Source organism: Canis lupus, chromosome X (genome assembly GCF_048164855.1).
Source record: "Canis lupus baileyi chromosome X, mCanLup2.hap1, whole genome shotgun sequence".
NCBI classification, from domain to species: Eukaryota; Metazoa; Chordata; class Mammalia; order Carnivora; family Canidae; genus Canis; species Canis lupus.
The window spans coordinates 84480958-84504642 of NC_132876.1; the positions used below are offsets into that span (position 1 = coordinate 84480958).

General features: G+C 39.4%; 1 protein-coding gene across 3 annotated transcripts in view; it reads right to left on the reverse strand.

Moving 5' to 3' along the window:
• Nucleotides 1-23685, reverse strand: part of JADE3 (jade family PHD finger 3) — a 137174-nt gene that overhangs the window by 84662 nt on the left and 28827 nt on the right. The window lies entirely within an intron of this gene.

Below are 23685 nucleotides of genomic sequence, written 5' to 3' on the forward strand. Positions count from 1 at the left end.
GCAGGAACTACTGCTGGGCTCTACTGAGAAGGGCACTCAAGCTAATGCCGCTATCACAGAGGGGTCAAACACCTGACCCCCCCAAAAAAAGAGGCCTGTAATAGCACCCATACAAATAACAAACATCACTCCATGCAAGTCTCTCATCTTACCTGATGCCAAATGCAGCCAAAAAGTACCTCCTCATGCCAGAGGTAAGTGGCATCTGCAATTAGCAGTTAACTAGTTAACTAGAATGTCAGAGTAACACATCCCACAACCGTAATGAGAGAACTTAACATTGCTATTAGAATGCCTATTTTTTAAGCTATAATCCCCATCCTCTTTTAAAATAAATTTATTAAAATAATTCTGTAAAATAAATCTACAGAAAAAGTTCAAGCAGGGGAGGGGCAGACGGAGAGGGAGACAAGAAGACTCTCCACTGATCAGGGAGCCTGACACTGGGTGATCCCTAGGACCCTGAGATCATGACCTGAGTTGAAATCAAGAGCTGGACACCTAACCGACTGAGCCACCCAGGTGCTCCAATCTCCAACCTCTTTATTTGCCCCAGTGTTACCCTTTGGTGCACTCCCATAAAGGCAGGGCAGATACCAATTCAAAAAATTACTTACACACATGTAGCCACATACACACATACACACACAATCAGAATTCACACATCCAATTATAAGTTGACTTCTGAGAGACCTTCTGAGACAGCAAATGTTTGTTCCAAAAGTGCAATTTCGGGCAGCCTGGGTGGCTCAGCGGTTTAGCGCCGCTTTCAGCCCAGGGCCTGATCCTGGAGACCCGGAATCAAGTCCCACGTCAGGCTCCCTGCATGGAGCCTGCTTCTCCCGCTGCCTGTGTCTGTGCCTCTCTCTCTGTGTCTCTCATGAATAAATAAACTCTTTAAAAAAAAAGATACACTCTTATCTTTAAAAAAGTGCAATTTCTCAAAATACTTAGGACATTTTTTTTGCTTGGATTTGCTTTCTGTTCTTTTGCCATCCTATTCCTTTGAATAAAGTCAATGGAAGCAATTTTTTTCCTTTGAGAACGAATTTAATTTTTGGAAACAATCAAATGTCATTCAAAGTCCATTCAAGTGGATATGCAATTGAGGTGTGTAAAACCAGTTTTATCAGTAACAAGCTGGGAAAAGAAACTGCAAGGCTGATTTATAATTCCAGTTATACAGTTATTAGCTGGCAGGTTAAAACCCTAAAAGCACAAAAATCTTCAATGGCTTCCTACTGTTCACAGAGCAGATTTCAAACTCCTAGGCCTAGTATTCAAGGCACTCCTGTGGCCATATTTTCCTTGCACAGTCTCTTCACTAGGGAAGCTAAGCCCCTCACTGGTCCCCATTCACATGTCCTGGTGCTTTCTCGCATCCTGCATCTGTTCATTCTCCTCTCCTGGACCGCCCTCTATGCCCATGTCATATGTCACTATATCGGATACACTGCCCACCACTGTACATGACTCAAATAAATATTGAATGAATCAAGGGGTGTCTGGTGGCTCAGTCAGTTAGGCATCTGCCTTCCCCTTGTCATGATCCCAGGACCCTGCTCAGTGGGGAGCCTGCTTCTCCTTCTGCTGCTCCTCCTGCTTGTGCTCTGTCAAATAAGTAAATAAAATCTTTAAAAAATGAATGAATCAATTCCTTGGGTGGCTTATGAAATGCTCTAAAGGTAATTCCAAAAAGGAGAGCTCCAAAAACATTCTAAGCAAGGGAATAAGTAGCTAACCTTCAACATGCATTTTGAGGATGAAGTCACAAAACACTGGAATAGCAATTGATTTGCAGTCATGCCTACTGACTGCCTAAGAAGGACTAGTCAATTAGGTACTGAGAGGATCCCTGGGTGGCGCAGCGGTTTAGCACCTGCCTTTGGCCCAGGGCACGATCCTGGAGACCCGGGATCGAATCCCATGTCGGGCTCCCGGTGCATGGAGCCTGCTTCTCCCTCTGCCTATGTCTCTGCCTCTCTCTCTCTCTCTCTCTCTCTCTGTGACTATCATAAATAAATAAAATTTAAAAAATAAAAATAAAATCTTAAAAAAAAATTAGGTACTGAGCTAGAAATGAACTAAAAATTCCAGGTTACTCTAGTCTACCCAGACCATGGATCACTGTGTCATTGTATTTAAGATTGCAGGCCTTGGAGTTCTGGATTTCTCTGGGTTTCTCTCAAAATATCCAAATTAAAAACAAACACTACTTTTAGATATATACATAGAAGTGAGATTACTGGATCATTCAGTAGTTCTATTTGCAATTTTTTTAAATGATCTTCATACTGTTTTCCATAGTGGCTGCATCATTTTACATTCCTACCAACAGTGTGTCCAAGGATTTTAATTTCACCACATCTTCACTAACACTTATCTTTTAAAAATACATATAATAGTCATCCTAACAGGTGTGAGGTGATATCCCATTATGGCTTTGATTTTTCACTACCCTGATGATTAGTGATGTTGAGAACCTTTTCATATACCTGCTGGCCATATATATCCAAAAGAACTGAAGTCAGAAACTTGGAGAGGTATCTGCACACCAATACAGCATTATGCATAAGAGTCAAAATATGGCAACAACCCAAATGTCCATCGACAGATGAATGGATACAGAAAATGTGGTATATACATACAATGGAATATTATTTAGCTTTTAAAAAGGGAATTCTACCATTTGTGACAACAAGGATGACCCTGGAGGACATTATGCTAAGTGAAATAAGCCAGTCACAGAAGGACAAATACTGAATGATTCCACTTACATAGGGGTATCTACAGTAGTCAAAGTCATAGAGAGTAGTAAGGTGGTTGCCAGAGGCTGGGAAGAAGGGGAAATGGGGAATTATTGTTCGATGAGTATAAATTTTCAGTTATGTAAGATTAATAAATTCTAGAGATCTGTACAACATAGTACCTATTAATACTATATCATACCCTTAAAAATTTAAGAGGATAGATCTCATGTTACATGTTGTAACACAAAAGAGAACAAAGAATCTTTTGTGTTTTTTAAAATATTTTTTAATTTATTCATTCATGAAAGACAGAGAGAGAGAGAGAGAGAGAGAGAGGCAGAGACACAGGCAGTGGGAGAAGCAGGCTCCATGCAGGGAGCCTGATGTGGGACTCGATCTCGGGTCTCCAAGATCATGCCCTGGGCCAAAGGCAGGCGCTAAAACCGCTGAGCCACCCCAGGATCCCCACAAAGAAACTTTTGGAGGTGATGGATAGGTCTATTACCTTGATTGTGGTGATGGTTTCACAGATACATGTATATAACTAAACTCATCATCAAGTTGTATAACACTGAATATATGCAGTTTCTGTGTATCAGTTATATCTTAGAATTGTTTAAAAAAATCCACTAGTTTTGATAGGTGATAGATATGTCACAAATTATTATAAACAATAAAGACTCTCTAAGAATGTATGATATCCTTGCCCCTCTGATAAAGTTAAGACTAATACAATAATAAACTGGGAATGTTTTCAGAGCATTTGTGTGATGAAATCAGTTTATATTTAGTTGAACCACATGAAATTGCCATTGTTGTAGGTCAAAATGTTTTGAGTATTAGCAATTTCATATCATTTGACCGAATACTCCAGAATTTTGCTCATGAACAAAAAATAAGTAAAAAAAGAAAAGACCCCTTCCTTTGCCTTCAAGGCCCTTACACACTCTGGAGAATCTCAATTCTTATGAACTTTTGAGGATTTATAATAAACAAAGAAAAAACACACAAAGCCTTGCCTATACATACATAATTTCTTAGTTCAAAACACCTAGTTTCCTTTAGGAGTTGTATTCCACTTACCAGACTCAAGGTAATTGGCCTGTGAGTCCCCAGTGGAGTATTAGGTCTCTCCAGCTACATCTCAAATTTCTAGGTCAGATCTGAGCACCCTCTTCCCGTGTTCCATTTGCACACTGCAAATAGGCCATCACACCCAGGATTCCTGAATGTTGTTTAATGCAAGGGAAGGTTGTTGATGAAAAGGCATCTAATCATTATCACACGTGGGCTGGTGGTGGTGGGGCTTGATTTTACCCTCATTTCTTCTGCTTTTCCTGCCCCAGAGTTGCAGCCAGCAACTAGCTAGCAGCCAGCTGGCTAGACTCTCTAGGTCTCTTTTTGGTCAGAGCAGGAGAAGCCTAATAAGCAGTATTCCTAACCCTGGATGTGTGGCTGAAGTGGTGAGGCAATTACCCTCCATCTTCCTGGGCAGCCTAACAGGACCCTGCAAGGAGGCGCAGGTGCTGCGACTAACTGGCACACTCCCAGGCTACAGTCAACACCACGTGCTCAGAACAGAGGCTCAATTTTAATCCTTCTGAGACACCATTTCAGGAATCAGCCAATACACAGACATGTAATCAATGTAGTGCTTTTGTGTGCTTGTGTGGGTCTTGAGCTGGTGAATTTTCCATATTAAAATTTTTAGAATTTTCTGCACAGAAATTTTTAGAATCACCCAAGACAAGTATAAATGCAATCTTCTTTTAATGGTAAATGTTATTTCATGAGAAACACTGAATACATAATTTCAGCTCCAATGGTCAGAAGATCCTGTGCTTTCAAGTTTTACTGTTAGAAATGCAAAACAGGGACAGCAAAACTCCATCATCCCACCTCTGTTCCCTCAGTACAGGATGTTTTCCTCTTTCAAAGGTCTTTTTTTAATAAGATCTTTCATCCAGTGTATTTTAAATAAATGATTTTCTCTATTTCCCCAAGCAGATTATTGCATGGTCTAATTAAGTTGTCCCTTAGGAAACATTATCCCTGACATGCAAAGAGAGACAAAACAATAGTGGCAGATTGTGGAAATAGGAATATTTCATTTCTACCAATTGAAAAACTATAAAAATCAAAAGTGCCAAAATTACTCCTAAGCTATTCATACGTACTGATTTGAAACATCAGTAATTTGCAAGAGACTGGTAAAAAGTTCTTAGTTTCTTTACTGTTCTTCCCAGGTTCTGAATTCAGAACCCCACATTCCTACATTGACAGTTGACAAGCATTACAACCACCTAAAAACAGGTTCAGAAGGTTCTGTTGCAGCAGTGTAAGTGATGCCTATTTTTGCAGGGACCTGTCTCAGAAGTAAAGCTGAGAGGGAACGGAGTCTCACATGTTCACTCTTACAGGACTCATTAAATAATTCAATAAAGATATGATGAAAGACCTTGGGCTGGAATTTGGGAAACCTGGGTGTTAGCTCAAATTTCTAGTCCATTACCACATTATTTTTTTTTTATTATAGGGGCTTTGTACTAAATTTTAATCTGATAGAACAAACTCTCCTCACAAAATTTCCTGATGATTCTTGGGCATTTACTCTTTTCAAAATGCAAATTTGATAGTGATACTCCTTAGTGTAAAACCCTTCCACTGCTCCTTAGTGTTCACAGATTTCCTTATAGGCCCTTGTAGGGCTATAATTTACTAAGTGGGGAGTACAAGTTTAGGGCCAAAGCTGACGGCTCAAAAGAAGAGGAGAGTCAGTGATACCATACCGGAGAGTCCCTTTCTCTCCCCTGGTTCCTCATCAGGTTCACTCTCTCCTTTGAGTAAGTATTGAACAAATATTTAACAATGATTTGCATGGGTGCTATGTCGGGGTCCTCAAGACCACCTCCAACTTCTGTGATTCACTAGGAGGACCCACAGAACCCAGCACATAATCATACTCTAGGCTATAATTTACTACAGTCAAAGGACACAAAGCAAAATCAGCAAAGGGAAAATGCACACTAAATGGAATACAGGGAAGATCAGGCACAAGCTACCCAGAGTCCTCTCCCAGTGGAGTTACACAAGGATGCACTTAATCTCCCTAGCAACGAGTTGTGACAACACATGTGAAACGCTGTCTACTAGGGAAGCTCATTAGGGACTCAGTGCCCAGAGTTTTGATTGGAGGCTGGTTACATAGGCACCCTCTGACTGGCAAATACCCAAATTCCAGACTCCCAAGAAGGAAAGCAGGTGTTCAGCAGAAACCACATTGTTTGTATAAACAGTTTAGGCACAGTGAGCCACCTTTATCAATCAGTTCTGGGAATGGTGGGAACCCTCCTGAAAATCAAGTTCCCAGATGCCCACCAAGGGACAACCTCGTAAGCAGGGCTTTCAAAGTCAGGTCTGCTATGATTCTCTTTTGCACAGATGCCAATCATTAGCCTGGGCAGGCACCAACAAATCCTGTCCAGACGTGGATGAAGGAAACAAAATCATGAGAGTTCTCTGAGCAAGATACTAAGGGAACAGGAATGGAGAAACACCTATCCTTTCTCAGTGGCAAAAAGGAAGGGGCAATGAGGACTTCCTGGGAGAGGCAATTCCTGAGCCAGGTCCAGACACATGACAGATGTTGTGGCATGTCTAGATTTAAATCCCAACCAGGTGGGTGATCTTGGCTAATTACCTAGACTAAGCTCTATCTCAGGAAATGAGTTACCCGCATGGACCAGAGCTATTAATCACTTTGATTCCCTACTTAAACTTTGTATGGCTTCCAAACCTCTTGCATGCCATGTGGCCTTGTTAGAGGCGGTGCCAACCTACTTCAGCCTCCTCACCTGTGCCTCTCTGCCCCTTCACTCTCTGTGATCCAGCCATTCTGATCTCATTTCAGTACCTGGAATATGCTTCTTTCTATTCCAAGGCTCTAGACATACTATTTACCCCCCTACCCACCCAATGTTTGTCATCACCCTACTTATTTCACACATCTAATTCCTACTCATGTTAGATTTCAATCCAAACAACACCTCCTCAGGGCAGCCTTTGGTCACCTGCTCCAGAGTACATTGGAAACCCTGTCATTTGCTTTTCAGCACCAGTAACTTCTCCTCTATCACTGTGAGTACATTAAAGTCCATTAAAAAAATAAAAAAATAAAGTCCATTTTATTTTACACTTACACACTTCAAGAGGGCAAAAATTATGCCTGTGTTATTCACAGTGATAACCTCTGAGCCTAACATGATACCTATGACATAGTAGGCACTCAGTAAATGTATGAAAGAGGAATGAATGAGGGTTCTATGGTCCATATGGTCTGGGTGAGGACAATTCTGTCCTTCCCTAACAAATATATACCTTCTGGGTCTAAGGCACATGACCCAGGCGATATCAACAGTTCATCTGAGGGTTTCAACATCAGTATTGGGAAAGAAGCACTGCATCTGCTGCAGACTGAGAGTGAAACTAACTCAGAGGAGAGTAAAGCTGAGAGAAGGAGATTCTGGGCTGTGATGAGGATATAGCCATTCCTAAGAGCAGCAGTCCATGGGCTATTCATTTGCCAGTAAACTTTCTGTTTATTATTGAGTTGGGATTCTGACACATATAACTAAGAATCCAAATACAAAAATAGTACCTGGAATTAGACATGTAGTTGGTCCCAAAGAACAACAGAAAGACCATCAGCAAGCCTAACTTGTAATGACCTGAGCTACTTGCCTAGAGAATCCTCATAGTTCCTTAAACTATGAACAGGTTTGGTTCTGGTGGTGCAGGGGAAAAAAGATACTCTGGCTGGTGAGTAGGGCACAGGCATCCTGACTACTCATAATCCTAAAAACCACCTTGTTCCTCTCCACAGGGCTAAAAAAAACTATTTGCAGCTATGACAGCAGAATCACTTCCTCTCATCTATGAAAACTCAGAAATCAGACCTCCCAACAGACTGGAGAGAGACAAAAATCTCCCTTATTTTCAAAGGTGTGGAATAAAATTGTTACAAATACAAAGTGTGAATCTCACTCCAAACTAAATTCTAGACCAAATTAAGAAAGCACTGGCTGGATAAGCATTTGAAAAAGAAAGAAGAAATAGTAGCAGCTAGCACGGGTTCTTCAAAATCATGACACACTCAACTTACCCTAGACTCCTTTCTGTTCCAACCACTTGATTCATTTATTGAGATAAATCTTTGTAAGCACAGTATACATGGAGGTAGCTGGCAAAGGCCATTAGGATCTTCCAGTTGATAAGATGAAAAACTGAGGCTGCAGACAGGTAAACCTGAAAGGTGTCTTGTGGGAGGACACAGAGCTACACCCTTGGCCCTGTGCTGATCAAAACTCTGATCAGTAATGTAGATGAACCTACTACTTACCAACCTAGGAGGAGTAACATTCATCAGAGGAAAAAGGAGAATTAAAAAGCTAATATAATTAGAAGGATGAAATTTAACTAGAATGTACGTAGAGCTGCTGCAATTTAAAAACTCTATTTCCTGAATGCAGGATGATAGCAGTTCAGTTTTTGATGCCAGCAAATACCACACAGGGTGATGCAGCTACTCAAATTGGGCTGAATTCAGAAACATACCATCTACCTCAGCTGGATAACAAGTGAGCAACCAAGTTCCAGTCTGGGTATTACAGAGAAACAATGACTAACAAAAGTAAATCCAGAGATGGGAACCAAGATTACAAAAAGGTTTGGGACTCATGTCACACAAACGACAGCTGAAAGGGTGAGAATGTAAATTGGTATGGTCATTTTTGGATAACAAAGATAGAATCCTATAAAACTCAAAACATCTATACCTTGTGACCCAGAAATCTTATTTCTTTTTTTTAAATTTATTTATTTATGATAGTCACACACAGAGAGAAAGAGAGAGGCAGAGACACAGGCAGAGGGAGGAGCAGGCTCCATGCACCGGGAGCCCGATGTGGGATTCGATCCCAGGTCTCCAGGATCGTGCCCTGGGCCAAAGACAGGTGCTAAACCGCTGCGCCACCCAGGGATCCCCAGAAATCTTATTTCTAGATGCATATCCTGGAGAAACTCTCACAAGCTTACATAATTACCAATACAGAATTTTTTATAAAAGCAAATTCAGGAATTACTTAGGCTTTTGTCAATAGGAGAGTGGCTAGACAGACTAAGGTCAATTCACACTCTGTGATACTTTACAGCCGCTAAAAACAATATATAGGTCTACTTATCAATCAGGATGGGCTACATTTGCCAAAGTATAAAAGGAACCTAAAATCTGAGCTTAACACAATTAAAGTCTATTTATTCCTTATGCTACATATTTAAAATGAGTTGGCAGAAAAGCTAAATGTTATTCTCAGACCCAAGCTGGACAGAGGCCCCATCTCTATTTGCCAGGGACATGAAATGTAGTAAATTTCATATTGGCTCTTAAAATTTCCATTTGGAAGTGTACCCATTACATTGTTGACATTTCATTGACTAAAGTAAGTCGCATGGCCACACCTAACTTCCAAAGGGGCAAGAACTACAATCCTACCATATGCTGAAAGCACACAGCCAAAAATATTAGGTTATAGATAATGACTAATACAATATGCAGTATGGAAAGATTAATGCAAGATATATGAAAAGGTCTAAGACATTTTGCTGTGTGTACAAAACACACAGACACATTCATAATTAAAACAGAGATCCAAAACAAATCTAAACATTGTTTATACATACCTATATATGCACAAAACTGAGGAAGGAGGAGCATGACACTGGAAGAAGTGATCAAAGGGAAATAATTTCTGTAATGGTTTAATTTCTTTAAGAAAAAAATATGAAAAATCTTAATTATTGATAATTCTGGCTGGTGGAGAGTTGAGTGTTCATTATATTACTGTATGAATTTTTCCATTGTGTTAAAATCCTTGAAATAAGCTGTTGAAAGCACCAGGAATTTTTTTTTAATTTTTATTTATTTATGATAGTCACACACAGAGAGAGAGAGAGAGAGAGAGAGAGAGAGAGAGAGAGAGAGGCAGAGACACAGGCAGAGGGAGAAGCAGGCTCCATGCACCGGGAGCCCGACGTGGGATTCGATCCCCGGTCTCCAGGATCGCGCCCTGGGCCAAAGGCAGGCGCCAAACCACTGTGCCACCCAGGGATCCCATCACCAGGAATTTTTTAGCCTGAGAAGATCACAGGTGTGAGAAAGGGGGATGGTGAGTAGGAAAATAGATGACTTTAACTGTTTTGGACAAAGGAGAACTGCTCTGTGTGGTAATAAAGGGGAGATCTGGGCACAATGGCGAAAGTTCCTTAGGAGCTAGATCTTGGCTTGGGAATAAAGAATGACCTATCATAGAAAGATGAGTGAGTAGCTTCAAGAATATATGGAGGAAAAATATGTATTCTTTGTGGGGAAAACTTGATCAAGAGTCAGACAACTGCCTGTCTGACAGAATATTGTGAAGAAGACTGCTACACTGGGAAGGTATCTGGATTTGGTGATCTCCAAGGTCCTTCCAATTCTCAGATTCCATCAACCTTGGACCAGAACTTCTCAGTTTAGAGCTCAAAGACTCTGGGAAGTGTAGCACAATTATCCCAAGACAAGCTTTAAAAAAATAATGCAACAATCTGAATTCAGTAAAGCCTTTAATGGTACTACCCAGGAATATTTCACAATCAGTAAGGAATAATTCATTTAATTGGGCCTGAAAATTAATATAGGCAGGGGTTTACAAAAATTATTCTGGCCTTGAATAAAGCTAGCTTTAATTCTCATGCCTGGTCAACCTTATGCACATAATTAAATCAGTATTATTTGTAGAACTGTAGCCTATTTAATCACTGCCTCTGTGGCTTATCAGTTGTTCTCCCAGTACCAAAGTCAAACTGCTCCCACAGCTAAAGAGATCGCCACAGAAACATCCCACTGAAATGAACATTACTTGGTAAAATCAAAGAGTAAGAATAACAAGTGTGTTTTCTTTTTAACTAGTTGCTTTGGCTATTGCCAAAAGAAAAAATAAGTCTTAGCAGTGGAAAACAAGTATCCTTGACCTGTCCTTGTGTGAGGTGGGTCAGTATGGCATAAAAACAGTGGAGTCAGAACTCAGGCAGCTCCCTGTAGCTGCCCTGCTCCCAGGCCAAGAAGAAATTTCAGTGGTAGTAAATGAGACATGCTTACCTGAGGATTTTCTTTCAAAAAGGTACTATATCTTTTGTACCAACAAGTTTTTATCTGTACATAGTAAATATATGCCCAGAAGGTTATGAGTTGAGCAGACTTTACATGCCTGGAACCTGATTGATTTGAATAGACACCTGAGAAGCCCATTGTGGTTTTTAAGGAATGTGTTTCCACCATAAAAATATTAAAAGCATGCTGCAACTTAAAAACATGTGCTTTTTGTCCATGTATTTTTGCCTATTTAGGATTTCCTACCTGCAGGGATTCTGTACCACATAACTAACAAGGGGAAATACTTGCATAAAGGTAATTATTTAGTAGTTCTTTCCTATTAAATTTCAAGATTAACAACAAACCAAACCAAACCAAATGAAAACCAGCTCAAAAGGCTCTGATATATTCCCAAGTTAATGAGGTTAGTGTGATTTGAATATTACCTTCTTTCTAGACTCATAGTCTAGGCTGTGCTGGAGCTTCTTGTGGCCTGGCCCCACAATCCCCCAGAAATGCCATATGAAAGAAAAATCCCTAATATGCTGGAAAAGCAGCTGGCTAGATAGACCACCACAATGCCTTGCAGAGACTCAGGTCTGGCCCTAATCTATGAGCAAAAACTGATTACTCACCCCCCACATCCCCTGCCTAGCCTCTCCATCCGTCAAGTGCAAGCACTTACATCCTAGGATGTCACAGGGAAGTGTATTTATCCTTGGAAGACAGTGGTGATAAAATGCTAGACTGTAATGTTAGGAAGCAGTGTGGGGGGAAACCAGAGACAAACAGGGGAGGAAGGAGAAAGAGCTTGATGAATGAAGTCCTGGGGGCAAAGGTTACTGGAAAACAGCAGGACAGAAGTAAGAGAATGTGACAGAGAGGCAGGGCCAAGGCAAACAACGAGGTCAATGATATGCTGCATGAGGACAAAGAACTGTGCTTCCGGGTGAGATTACCACATATGCCTTCAAAGAGTGGCTTTGTTTTTCAGTAGGTCCTTATGTATTCTGCCCAATAATGCAGCTCCTCTGCTTACCCTTCGAAACTTGTCCACTTAACTACACCAAAAGCTGCATCTCTAGAACAATTATTTCAGAGATATATATAAATACTTTGGGGAAAAAGAAGGGAACTAATCCCAAACATCACTTAAAATATCAGTTAAGACTTCTGGTTCCAGATAAGATGGAATAAACATATCCAATTTTCTGTCCACTGAATGTGACTATAAAATTTGTACAGAATGTGGCAGCTATTAGAGAACTCTTTAAAGTATATATCAGCAGGTAGACCAGGGAAGAATACTGGAATGCCAAGTACAACTTAAACTGGTGATGACTTTACCACTTTTTTACCTCCAGTATTCTCTCATCTGAACCCAACACAACAAAACCTGAAAGTGAGTGAACACTGTGGTTAAAGCACATGTTCTGGCTCAGGTACTTTTTTTTGGAAACAGGAACTACTATAACTCAGAGAAACTTGGGGGAAATCCCCTGGGTTTTTCCTCTCTTTTTCCTCCCTTCTCCATGCCCAGAAAATCCCATGGTGGAGGCTACAGCAATGAAATTAACTGGCAAAGGAAGACTGTAGGACTTAAAACTCTCAAGAGAAAGGAAACTTACATTCCATTTGGTGGAATTACAGCTCCAAAAGGGCAAAACCAAATCCCATTGTTTTTTTCTTACTTTCTCTGCCTGCCTGTCCCTTGTGTTCCAGAGGCAGTGCATCATGAAAGTGGGTGGTTTCTGACTGGAGAACCGAAAAGAAAAGCTCTAAGGAAACAAGAAAGTACCATGAAAATAACAGGGAGAAGAGCTCAGGAAAGCAAACCCATAAAGTTGCTTATGAACAATTCAGATCACCCCCCACCCACACATATGTGGGCTTGATCCTAATTATCATGTCAAAGACTTTGAGAACTGAGCTAACAGAAGAACACTCAGGTCCCAAATTGACCAGTGGGTGTCACACATGGGACAGATCTGAATAGCACTGCAAAGGACCTGAATACTAGCCCTGGAGCTACAGTCCACAGAAAGTGAACTGGAACTTGCACTCTGAACCTAACCAGGTCAACTGACTGTTAAATAGATCAACATTCTCCATTGGACTGAAATAATATCTGGAGCCTAATAACTTAATATTCAAAATGTCCAGAATAAAACCCCAAGTTACTTGCTATACAAAGAACCACAAAAAAATGCCAATTCACGTGGGAAAATACAATCAACAGATGCCAACAATGAGATGACACAAATATTGAAATTATCCAACAAGTATGTTAAAGCAGCTATTATAAAAAAATGCTTAAATAAGCAATTGCCAAACTTGAACACTCTTGAAAGAAAGCTAAAATACAAAATATTGGCAAGGTAAAGAGAAGATACAAAGGATAATCAAACTGAAAGTTTAGAACTGAAAAATAAAATAACCAAAAGTAAAAAAAAATTCACCTGGAGAACACAATAGCAGAATGGAGGAGGCAGTGAACTTGTAATAGGTAAACAAACCAGCCAATCTAAATAACAGAAAGAAAACGATGGTGGGGAAGGGGAACAAAGTCTCAAGGACTTGCAGGATAACAATAAAGGATCTAACATTTGTGTAACTGGAATCCAATACAGAGGAGAAAAAGAGTGTGATGCTAAAAAATATTTGAAGAAAAAATAGCTGAGAATTGTCAAGAAACTGAGAAAGGTTGGAGTGGTGGCAAATAGGCACAAAGAATTTTACTGGAGTGATGGAAATACTCCAAAACTGAATTACGGAGATGGTTACAGAACTTGGTAAATTTACTAAAAAGCATTTAATTATATATTTAAACGTGAATTTTGGGGTATGTAAATTATACCTTAATAAAGTTGTCATTTTAAGAATATTATACAAATGAAATCACGTGGTATATAAACTTTTGAGATTGGCTTTTTAAAATTCAGCATAATGCTCCTGAGATCCATGTAAATTGTTCCATGTAACAGTAGTTCATTCTTTTTATTCCATTTTATGCGTGTACCACAGTGTGTTTAACCATTCACCCACTGAAAGACATTTGAGTTGTTTCCAGTTTTGGATTATTACAAATAAAGCTGCTATGAATGTTCCTGTATAGGTTTTTGTGTGAAAAGATACTCTTTAAGAGAGTGAAAAGATAAAAAAAAAAAGAGAGAGAGTAAAAAGATTCTCTCAGACTAGAATAGACTCATATCCTAATATAAACAACTCCAATGATTTAATCAGAAGACAGACAACCCAACAGAAAAAATGGCAGAAGTCTTGAACAGGCTCTTGACAAGAGGATATTCAAATAGAAATAAACATAAAAAGATGTTTAACTGTATTAGTTATTAGGGAAATACAAATTAAAACCACAATAAGACTTCTAAAAAAAAAACCAAAACGGGGGATCCCTGGGTGGTTCAGTGGTTTAGCGTCTGCCTTCGGCTCAGGGCGTGATCCTGGAGTCCCATGATCGAGTCCTTCATCAGGCTCCCTGCATGCAGCCTGCTTCTCCCTCTGGCAGTGTCTCTGCCTCTCTCTTTCTGTGTCTCTCATGAATAAATAAATAAAATCTTTTTAAAAAAAACAAAATGTCCATCAACAGAAGAATAGATAAACAAATTCTGGTACACTCATACAATGAAATATTCAGCAATAAAACAGGATGGACTACTGATATATAGGATATCAGGGATGGATCTCAAAAACATTATATTGAACAAAAGAAGCCAAAAATAATACAGACAACAGAATACATACTATATAATTTTATTTCCATGAAGTTCAATAACAGGCAAAACTAACCTATGGTGACAGAAATCTGAATAATGGTTGCCTTTGGTTGGAGAATACTATCTGAAAAGAAACACGATGGTATATTCTGGTGTGACAGAAATCATCTAGATCTTTACTGGGGTGTGGGTTACATGGGTATATATACAATTGTCAAAACTCAAACTGTACTCTTAAAAATCTTTTCATTTTACTGTATGTAAATTATACTCAATAAAAAAGAAATAGGAAAGCCACAATAAAACATCACTAGTGTTCATTAGGATGGCTAAAATTCAAAATCTCAACAATCTAAGCACTGGCAAAGATGTGACCAAATGGTACCTTCTGAATATTGCTGGTGAGACTATAAATTAGTCTAAATGCTTTGGAAAGCTGTTGACAATATCTACTGAGGCTCAACATGTGCATACCTTATGACTCAGCTCTTAGTTATACCGAACAGAAATGTACAGATTTGTTTCTCAAAAGATACGCAAGAATGTTCAGATGAGTACTATATGTAGTGGCCCCAAATTGGAAACAACCCTGATATGTTCATCACAGTATAACAGAATTCTTTAGACTGTGAGATGTGTGTGTGTGTGTATGTATTCTTCACCTACGCAAAGTGTCAAAATAGGATTAATCTATAGTAACAGAATTAAAGATAATGATAATTTGCTAACCTCTGGGGTATAAGAAAGAGGTAGTCCTTGCTAGGAAGTAGGAAATGGACTTCTGCAGTGCTGGCAATGCAATGCTCTTTTTCTTGACCTGGACACTGGTTAAATAGGTATGTTCCCTTATCAATAGAGTTGTACACTTATGCCTTGTTCACTTTTTCTTCAGGTACATTACACTTCCACTTATATGTTAGATTCCGTCCCTAGGCTATATGCATGCAAACTAAGTTTTTCTCCTTTGTTCACTACCACCACCACTACACCCCTTTTCCTTCTTTAGCATGTGCACTTCCCTTACTCTCTGCATTCTTGTCTGCTGAACTATCAATAATACTTGGTACTTAACTCGAATCTTCATTGCCAGTGATGGGATCACATAAAGTCAAAATCACAGTGAAAAAAGAGACCCCACAAAATAACTACAGGAAGAACACAGGCATCCTTTCTTTACACAGGCAGGACTTTATGAGTCAGCATCAAAGAACTGGACCTTGTCTATCCACAGAGGGAAAACCATCCTTTAAATAGAAGGATTAGTTCATTTGCCCACATAATTCCAGGACAAAGCTATAATCCCAGAGTGACATTCTTTATGTGCTCCTTCCAGTAGAGGAAATCTTTCCAAAGGCACTTTGAGATACTCTGGCAATTATCAAAGCTGAAGAATATTATAAAGGGGGCAAAAAGGCTGTCCAGGAATTGATTCTTAACAGTGTAAAATCCGGACTCGGGGCAGCCCCGGTGGCCCAGTGGTTTAGCACCACCTTCAGCCCGGGGTGTGATCCTGGAGACCCTGGATCGAGTCCCACGTCAGGCTCCCTGCATGGAGCTTGCTTCTCCCTCTACCTGTGTCTCTGCCCCTCTCTCTCTGTGTCTGTCGTGAATAAATAAATAAAATCTTTAAAAAACTGATTGAATTGTACACTTAAATGAGTGTACTTCACTGTATACAAATTGTGCCTCAATAAAGTTGCTTTTAAAAAAAATCTGGGGGGATCCCTGGGTGGCTCAGTGGTTTAGTGCCTGCCTTTGGCCCAGGGCACAGTCCTGGAGTCCTGGGATTGAGTCCCACGTCAGGCTCCCAGCACTGAGCCTGCTTCTCCCTCCTCTTGTGTCTCTGCCTCTCTCTCTCCCTCTATGTCTATCATAAATAAATAAATAAATCTTAAAAAAATGCTACCATAAAGCTTTAAAAAAAAATAAATAAATAAAAAATAAAAAGAATAAAAAAAATCTGGACTCAGGCATGTTAATCTTAAAAATTTCCCACAAGCTAACTTACTTTTTACATTACCTTTAATTTCACAGAATGTTATTCATTAATTTATACACACTCCAAATTTATGTACAGGATACTGTAGGCTAACATCACATTTGTTATTGCAGATATAGGGACAGATAACTGTAAGGCCTATAATTTTGACATAACTGAGGGCTCTAGTAGATGGATAAGGAGAGGAAAACAAATAACTACAGCCAAGGATGACAAGTTTTATAAGAGAAGAAGGGAAGGCTCCAAGTTTCCTAGGGGCATGGAAGGACAGTGACTAAATCTGTCCAGAGAAGGTATGAAGGCTCCATGTCAGAAGTAACATTATCAGGACGTGTACCAACCAAACAACATGGTACCTCTTGAGATCTTAGAGATGAATGAAATTCACATGTTTGCATTTCCTATTTCCTGTATCTGGAAGTGACTGGACACCCACGGGGGGCAAATTCTGATACTGCCTATACAGGGGACCAAAAAACTCAAACATCCAAAACCCCAAACTAATATGGGGGTTGCATGGATGTAAAAAAAGAAGGGACTTTGACTTTATTTTGGGGAAGCAGGGTTGGAATATGATCACAAGTTATCAAAAACAAACAATTTTGACATTTTACTTAAGATGGACTGTGAGAATAAAAGGTGAATCAGTCTGAAGGATGGAAAAAAGGAGAGTGCAATAATCTGAAGTTCCTATCCAAGCATGGCCCAGAGGGAGATGGAACTCAGGTCCAAATACCCAACCTTCTTGGCTGGGGGACAGGAATACCACAGTTTTCAGAAAAGGACCAAAAGGAACGCTCATGCTGATGACATCAAACATGAGAATCACATCACTAAAGTCCAAGTCCACACTTGAGAAGATGACTTGGCCTCCCACACAACTTATCCAAAGAGACAGAGATAGTATCAGCAGTATAGTAATAAATGTTTAACATCAGCCTGAGGGATGCTGTGATTTGTAGTTTACTGATTTCTGTGATGTAGATATTCCCACCATGGTCAATTTCAAACTGTTAAGATGATGTCATTGGGCACCTGGGTGGCTCAGTGGTTGAGCATCAGCCTTCATTCAGCTCAGGTCATGATCCCAGGGTCCTGGGATCAAGTCCTGCATTGGGCTCCCCACATGGAGCCTGCTTTTCCCTTTCTGCCTGTGTCTCTGCCTCTCTCTGTGTCTCTAATGAATAAATAAATAAAATCTTTAAAAAATAAAAAATTTTTTAAAAAGATGATGTTATTTGCCATGGAATTTGAGAGTGATACATACAACCAGCTCTTGCAATCTGGTGTAAGGTGGCTACATCACCTGAAAATGCAGTCAGTTGAATTTTTACTATCAGTAAATTGCTATCTTGACTTATACAGATCAGATCTCAAGAGCTAGGTGACCTGAAGTCCATCCTTAAGTAAGAGGTCCATCCTCGGTAAGAACAAGATTGGGTTTTGGAGCACACCAAATAGAAGGCCAATCCTGGACTATGGTAAATTCTCCAAGGTGAAAGGTAAAACACACATGATAGCATGGAAAGGCACATATACATATTAAAATAAAAGGAATGAACATACCCCCCCAAAAAAACACCCGTGCAAGTAATTCTGTGTATTAGACTACCGAGTGGTATGAAAGACTGATGAGCAGTGAGTTTGGGGAGCCAAGCTAGGAATAGACTATAAAGAGAGGTATGGGGGGGAGCACCTGGGTGGCTCAGTCAGTTAAGCATCTGCATTTGTTCAGCTCAGGTCATTATCCCAGGATCTTGAGATGGAGCCCAGCATCAGGCTCCCTGCTCAGTGGGAAATCTATTTCTCCCTCTCTTCCCTGCTCATGCTCTCTTGCTCTCTCTCTCTCTTAAGAAAGAAAGAAAGAGAAAGAAGAAAGAAAGAAAGAAAGAAAGAAAGAAAGAAAGAAAGAAAGACAGACAGAAAAAAGGAAGGAAGAAAAAAGCAAGCATTTAAAAAGAGAGAGATGGCATGGAGAACTATACTTATGGGCACCCTTTGCCCTCATTAGTTATACCTATTCACATATTATCCATTTATACAAAAGTGCCTCAGTGAGAGATCAGGGAGCTGATATTTGAACCCATGGACTGATTGCCACAGCATATTACCCCACTACATCATGCTACTTCCATGGGAGGGCTAGGTGATGATGTAAGAACACTCCCTCCCCAATGCTGTCCACCGCCCCTTAAGTCCTCTACATTATCTGAACCCCCAAAAGGGAGACTATGGAATTTTTCTTTCAGGTCCAGCTAGAAAATTCTACTACATCCCTTTGGGATCCATTTCAATAGTTTAGAAACACTTCCATCATTTCTTAATAAACCCATCAGACAAATATAGTCCTTATTTTTAGTACTCATAATTATAACTAGCTACTATCAAAAAATTTTTTAAATGTCCTAAGTAATGAAGGGGCACCCTCTTAATCTTTTCTTTTGCAGAGCTAGTGATCATAATCTTTTATCTGCTATTCTGAAGTCTTGTTTTCCAGCTCTTTATCATTCTTCATGTTTTCCCAAGCCAGACACTCTTTTAAAAGGCATGGCCACTGGTGAATACCATGAAGTTACCCAGTAGCTCTTGTATTCCATACATCCATGTATCTATCCAATTATTAGAAAAACTGTAGACAGTGGAAAAGGAGTTCTCAAAAAAGGAGTAAGAATGATTAAGATGGTTAAAATAACTTTTAAAAAACTTTAAAAATGTAATCCTTACTAATAAATACAAACATGGTTTGAGAAAGAATGAAACAAATATAAAACTTACTGACAGGCAAAAGACACCATTAAGGTGAATACAGGAATTAGAAATGTAACAAAAATCAAGTGTAAATTTAATAGTTTTTTGAAGCCTATGACTGATTCTGTCCCCTTCACTACTGCCTACCCTAGTAAGCTTTCCATTATATAATGTACTCAAAGAGTCACTCATGAAGAAGTCAGACATGATTCCAAAAAATGTATCCTATGGACATTTTATTGATCTCTGAAGGACCAGCAAATGTAAATGGTTTAAATAAACCAATCAAAAGGCAGAGATTGGCATAGTGGGTTAAAGAAAATTATTCATTTATATGCTATCTACCACAACTCACTTCAAATATAAGGAATTAAGTAGGTTGGAAGTAAAAAAAATGGAGAAAAAATAAGATGCAAACATTACTCAAAAGAAAGCAGGGGTGGCTATATTAGTATCAATAAAAAGAAAATTACCACAGGTGAAGAACACTGAATAATGATAGAAAGGCTGGTATACCAAGATATAGCAATCTTAAATGTATATGCATCAAAAAAAAAACACCCCCAAAATATCAGCTGCAAAATATGTGAAGCAAAAACTGATTGAACTGAAAGAAAAACCAAAAAATCTAGTTATAGTTGGAGACTTCAACGTTCTTTTCTCAACAATTGATAGAACCAATAGACAAATCAGCAAGGATAAGGAACTCAAGAAACACAATCAACCAACAGGATTTAACTGACATTGGCAGAATACTGCATCCAACAACAGCAGACTATTCTTTTCAAGCACCCACAGAAAATATACAAAGATAAACTACAGCTTGGGCCACAAAATGAACTTAAACAAATTTAATAGGAGTGATATCATATGGAGTACATTCTCTGACCACAATGGAATCAAGGCAGAAATCAATAGCAAAAAGATAACAGGAAAACCTCCACACATCTGGAAACTAAGTTATATAATTCTAAATAAGCCATGGGTCAAGAGAGGAGGTCTCAAGGGAAATTTTTAAAATACATTCTGAACTGAATGAAAATGAAAATGAAAATACCATAACATACTCAAATTTGTGAGGCAGAGCTAAAGCAGTACTGAGAGGGAAATTTATAACACTAAGTGCTTATGCGGACTCCTGGGTGGTTCAGCGGTTAAATGTCTGCCTTTGGCTCAGGAAGTGATCCTGGGGTTCCCGGGGATCAAGTCCCACATCAGGCTCCCTGCATGGAGCCCGCTTTTCCCTCTGCCTATGTCTTTGCCTCTCTCTCGGTGTCTCTCATGAATAAATAAATAAAATCTTTTAAAAGAAAGAAAAAAAATAACACTAAATGCTTGTGTTAAAAAAGAAGAAAATCTTAAATCAATAATCTAAGCTCCTACCACCTCAAGAAACTAGAAAAAGGAGTATAATAATCCTTGATATAGGATACAAAAGTAGATGAAGGTTTGAGAAGAAAAGAGATGCCTGGGTGGCTCAGTGGTTGGGCGTCTGCCTTTGGCTCAGGGTGTGATCCCAGACTCCTGGGATTGAGTCCCACATGGGGCTCCTTGCATGGAGCCTGCTTCTCCTCCCTCTGCCTGTGTCTCTGCCTGTCTTTATGTGTCTCTCATGAATAAATAAATAAAATCTTAAAAAAAAGGTTTGAGAAGAATGAACTTCTATGAGGTAGTAACATTGGATAGGTAGGTCAACCTGAAGTGGCCTGAAGTGGGCAGAGTATCTGGGCAGGAAAACAACCAAACTAATGGCCTTGTTTAGGTAAAGGTAGAAATTAAGCTCTGGGCTTCCTACAGCAGCTGACCAGCATAAAAAAACCTCAAGGAGACAGAGGAATAGGGATGTACACACCACAGGGCACATATTATCAACACATACATATAATCCCATAGAGGGCCCCACTTGAGCAGGTGATTAGCACACCAGTGGGATTCTTATCTGTCAGGACATGCCTAGGAGCAGCCTATTTTACCAAGAATCTAGGTTCTTGAGGGAACAAGGCATCTCCAAGTAAAGAATGTTGTCCTAAGGGAAGACAACAGTTCACCAACATGACCTAGTGGTCCCCCCAAGGTCTGAGGGAGTCATGATTCAGAAAGTGGGTGTGAAGCATGTTACTCAGGTTTATCTAAAAGCTCAGCTTTCAAGGACTTGATTCAGAATTCCAGTCAGAGAGGGCCCTTCCACAGAAACCTAAACAAGCTGACTTGTAGTCCCTACAGCCCCAGGAGCTCCAGCTACAGCAGGAGGATGAAAGAGTCCAGAGCCTCAGCACAGACATCAATCAGTGCCCTTAACTCATCCAGTGGGTTCTGGATGAGTGGGTCACTCTTATGTGCAGAGTCAGGCATGTCAGTGGTATTAGCAAAAATGGGAGCTGTGCAAACACAGAACAACCTCGATGGGCTAAAAGCACTAGCAGCCCAGCAAGGACTCTGCCCCAGAGGTCACCAAAAGTGCTAGAAGGAAAGAGAAGAGGAGGTAGATGACATTTCAAGCTCTAGAACACCTAGTCAGGAAAACACAGCAGATAACCTCCAGGATAAACTGGTTCTATCTGAAAACTGTCCTATAAGCTGAAAAACTTTAACAGAACTAGCAAAAGTCTACAGAGTGACTGTTATTTAGACTTTTTCCTGTCACCTAAAATGTAAATTTCCAAATCAAGAGAATATATTTTTACCCTAAAAATTAATGTGTATTGTACATTTAATATTGGTTGTTTCTAGGAACACTCTATGATAGGCAACTCACTTAAGAAGCTTAAATTTCAATGGGTAACAGAAGTTAACTTGGGCCTAAAAACATCCTTAAGTGTATGCATAGTACAGATATGGCTCACTTGGTCCTTGAGATGGAGGGAAGCAGTTAGGAGACACAGGCCATGGACATCTCAGTAGACTTCTGATGCCAGCTGGCAAGGCTGGTCTGTAGGCAAGAGGAAAGGCCAACTACAGGGGTAGGGGTGAGGGGCAATGTCAGGGTTCCTGGTTAGAGTTGGGATTTCCTCTTCATTTAAAAGTGATCAGCCATTTCCTCTCACTAGTCTCAGAGAAACAGCCTCACAAAAGAAGTCTACAGAAAGTCAACTAGGTAATTAGACTTGTAAAAAGCCCAACTCAGAAGCAGGAAAACAAAATTTAAATAACGGCCTTTATCTCTTCTAGCCAAGAAAACCTCCCTAAGGCCCTCACAATTGCCTGTCAAGTGACTCCAAATAAAAATCTTCTTTAAATAACTAGATAGAAACAGTTCTGGCTTTTCTTCCAATCAATTTCTCCTGCTTTAAAGGGCTAATCTGATTGATTGATAGACCTTTATTTTTTTCCCTCAGCTTTACTGAGGTACAACTCACAAATTTGTATAAAATGTGATGATTTTATATACATATACATTGTAAAAGGATTTCCACCAAATTAACACATCCATTATTTCACATACTTTTTTTTCCTTTTGTGGTGAAAAACATTTAAGTTCTACTCTTAGCATCTTTAAGTATGTAATGCAGTATTGTTAACTATAGTCATCATGCTGTTTATTAGATCCCCAGAGCTTATTCATCTTATAACTGAAAGTTTATACCCTTTTACCAACCTCTGCCCATTTCTCCCACTCCTCAGTCCCTGGAAACCACTATTCTACTCTGTTTCTATGAGTTCAACTTAAAAAAAATTACATACATAAGTGATACACCATGCAGTATTTGTCTTTTTCTCTCTAGTTTATTTCACATAGCACAATACCCTCCAGGTTGATCTATGTTGTCACAAATGGCAGGATTTCCTGAAGAGCTAACTTTAAAAGTACAATGTGAAATATTGTTCTAGAACTGAGAATATTTAATATATGTTAATAAACTAGTACTGTAATCAGCTAATAACTCTTCTACTTATACTTAAGACACTTATTCAAAGAGCAAAGTTTGAAGTCTAGCTAACCTTTCCACACAGCTCAGATCACTGACATTCTAACTCAACTCACTAGGCATTATTCTAAAAAAGTTAGCAAACTTTTTCTGTAAAGGGCCAGAGAGTAAATATTTTTTGCTTGGTAGGCCACTCGGTCTGTGTCTTAACTATTCAACCCTGTCACTGCAGCAAAAAGAAACATAAATAATATGTGAACAAACAGACAGGGCTGTGTTCCAATTAAACTTCACTTATGGATGCTAAAATCTGAACTTCATACAATTTTCACATATCATGAAATATTCTTCTTTCAATTTTTTCCAACCATTTAAAAACAGAAAAATTCATTTTTAGCTT